Genomic DNA, 3440 nt, shown 5'->3' with positions numbered 1-3440 from the left:
AATCTTTTAGGTTTTATCTTTTTCCATTTCTCTGATCAGGAGAAAATAATTTAAACATAATGCTTACAAACTGTAAGCTTCAGTAGCTTCAATTAAAGTGATGGAAAGAGTTGTCAACAGTGCTATCAAGCGACATTTACTTGGTAATAACCTGCTCACTGATGCTCAGTTTGAGCTCTGCCAAGGCCACTCAGCCCCTGATCTCATTCCAGCCTTGGTCTAAACATGGACAAAAGAACTAAACTCAGGTGAGATGACAGTGACTGCCTTTGATATCAATGCAGCATTTGAGGAGTGCAGTATCACTCCGAGCAAAACTGGAATCAGTAGTGTCGGGGGCAAACCCACCATCATTTGGAGTCTTACCTAGCACAAGGGAAGTTGTTGGAGGTCAATCATCTCAATCCCGGGACATTGCTGCAGGAGTTCCTCAGGGTAGTGTCCTAGGCCCAACCCTCTTCAGCTGCTTCATCAACAACCTTCCTTCCATCATAAATAGGAATGTTCACAGATGATTGCACAATGTTAAGCACTATTCCTCATTTCTCAGATATTGAAGCAGTGCATGTCCATATGCAACAAGTCCTGGACAATATCCAGGTTTGGGCTGATAAATGACAAGTAACATTCATGCCACACAACTGCCATGATGTGGAGATGCCGGCGTCTCCGAGGAAGGAGCTGCGCTCCGAAAGCTCGTGTTTGAAACAAACCGGTTGGACTTTAACCTGGTGTTGTAAGACTTCTTACACAACTCCAGGCAATGACCATCTCCAACAGGCGTGAATATAACCATATCTCCATGACATGCAATGATATTACTATCGCTGAATCCCTGCCATCTTGGGGGTCACTATTGACCAGAAACTAAACTGGGCTTGCCATATAAATACTGTTGCTACAAGAGTTGGAGATCCTGTGGTGAGTAACTCACCTCCTGACACCCCACAGCCTGCCCACTATCTGCAAAGCACAAGTCAGGAGTGTGATGGAATACTCTCCACTTGCCTGGATGAGTGCAGCTCCAATAACATCCAAAAGCTTAATACCATCCAGGACAAAGCAAGGGGTGCTTGATTCGCGCCCCTTTCACAAACATTCATTCCTTCCACCACCACTGCACATTGGCAGCTGTGCCATCTACAAAATGCACTGCAGGAACTCACCAAGGCTCCTTAGACAGCACCTTGAAAACCACGTGGAAGGGCAGCAGGTGGTTGGGAACACCACCACCTGGAGGTTCCCCACCAAATCACTTACTATCCTGACTTGGAAATATATTGTCGTTCCTTCACTGTCGCTGAGTCAGAATCCCTCCCTAACAGCACGATGGGTGTACCTACATCGCAGGGACTGCAGTTCATGTCGGTGGCCCCCTATCACCTTCTCAAGGAAATTTAGGGATGGGGAATAAATGCTGGCCTAGCAATCAAAGCCACATCTCATCTCATGAACCAATAAGGAATCATTTAACAATATTGATACACAAGGATAACAAGAGGTCATCCCAGCCCTGCACTGAAATCCCATTATGATTTTGCAGTCAGCAGCGACCCGACAGTGCCCAAAGAAAACTTCCCAGAAATATTGAAGGATTTCACCTTTCTCAACATCAATTTGAATCTGGCGCCAAGTCAAGGTAATCTAGCATCCAGCAACAAGGATGTCCTCAAGCAAGTAACCACCCAATTACATTGCTGAATTCTCACCAACAGCAAATCAGGAAGTTAAAAGCACTGATTATCCCTCGCTTCGGTATAATTGTAGGTAGAAACTGAAATATCATGAACAAACTTTTCAAAAATTGTTTTAAACATTTGTAGAATGTTTTTTATCATGTTGGACTGGAGACATCGTTCGTCTGTAATTATGAAATTCGAATACAATTCAAACCTGCATTCAAGGTATAACCTTTTTAGGGATTTCTGGACTGATTCCATGAAGGGCCTTGCAAGTTGAATTATTTCTAATTGGTTGCCATCTGGGGCGGACTTGAACAGGTCATCATATGGAGCGCTAGAATCGCTTTTGGATTTCCACGTTTAACTGCGAATGTGTGGATTCCAGAAATTGCTCACACTCATACAAGTAATGACAGTGACAATGACAGTTTTGCCATCATTACTAACACAAAAGCTGAGCCAATATGATGTGACAGCTGACCAAAGTGGTAGCAGGCTGCAGTTGTTATTTATATATGTTTTGATTGTAGCAGTTTCTACATCAAAGAAGCAGGTGAATAAATCCAAAAAGGATTGTCAATAGTCACTGTGTAATATTTAAACCTAAACCTCACAAAGGGGGGGGGGCTGCAGGATGGAATTATAGCAGAACTGATCACCAGATATCATGTTGAACCTTTGGAACACATTTGCCATTTTTTATTGTGTTTTGGGGGGTTCATGACAATACTTTTTCTTTATATGGGGCAGTTTCCTGTGTGCCCACGTTACTGCTAACCAATTGCTTTCTAAGCGAGCATCACTGTTGGCTTCTTCTGCTTCTGCTACTCACATCCAACACGGCCAACGTCCACCTGCCACTTTGAAACAGGTTACGTATTATGGAGGAAATTCAGTCAGGGATTATGGGGTTATTTTCCAGGATAGGTGCGAGAAAGGGTGAAATCATAGAATTTCATAGAATTTATAGTGCAGAAGGAAGTCATTCGGCCCATCGAGTCTGCACCGGCCATTGGAAAGAGCACCCTACCTAAGCCCACACCTTCACTCTATCCCGTAACCCATCCAACCTTTTTTTGGACACTTAGTGCAATTTAACATGGCCAATCCACCTAACCTGCACATTTTTTGGACTGTGGGAGGAAACAGGAACATCCGGAGGAAATCCATGCAGACACGGGGGGAACGTGCAGACTCCGCACAGACAGTGACCCAGCGGGGAATCGAACCTGGGACCCTGGAAGCTGTGAAGCAACAGTGCTAACCACTGTGCTACCGTGTCACCCATATGAGACGCAGAGGATTTCCTCGGAATCATTTGAGCGAGAAAAGCCATAACAAAGGGGTGAAATGATCTATTCTAAAGAGATGGAGAAGCAAAAGGATTTGTGCATGAAATTTGAAGTGCACCGTAGCCAGGAAGTGCACAATAGACATGGACGATTACAGAAACATGGAGAAATTGGTCAACAATCATTTAAGTGAAACCAAGAATTTCCTGGGAAAGGCCGAAACGAGAAACCAGGCAGGAAAGGTGGCGGCAAGGCCCACATAATTGCAAAAGAGGCTGTACGTCAGTCGCCTGGTGATGGGAAAAGCACCGGTGGTTAAGGTGAAACGGGACCAGGCCCATGTGGGAAACTCGCCCATTCATAGCGGGTTGTCAATTAATCTCGTTATTGAGCCAATTGACCCCAATTATCGCTCAACCCGCCAGAATCTTTTTATTTGTTCTTGAAATGTGGGCGTCCCTGCTGG

The sequence above is a fragment of the Scyliorhinus canicula genome, chromosome 16, assembly GCF_902713615.1.
Source record: "Scyliorhinus canicula chromosome 16, sScyCan1.1, whole genome shotgun sequence".
Lineage (NCBI taxonomy): Eukaryota > Metazoa > Chordata > Chondrichthyes > Carcharhiniformes > Scyliorhinidae > Scyliorhinus > Scyliorhinus canicula.
The sequence above is the reverse complement of the archived record's forward strand: the minus strand, read 5'-3'. Positions refer to the sequence as shown.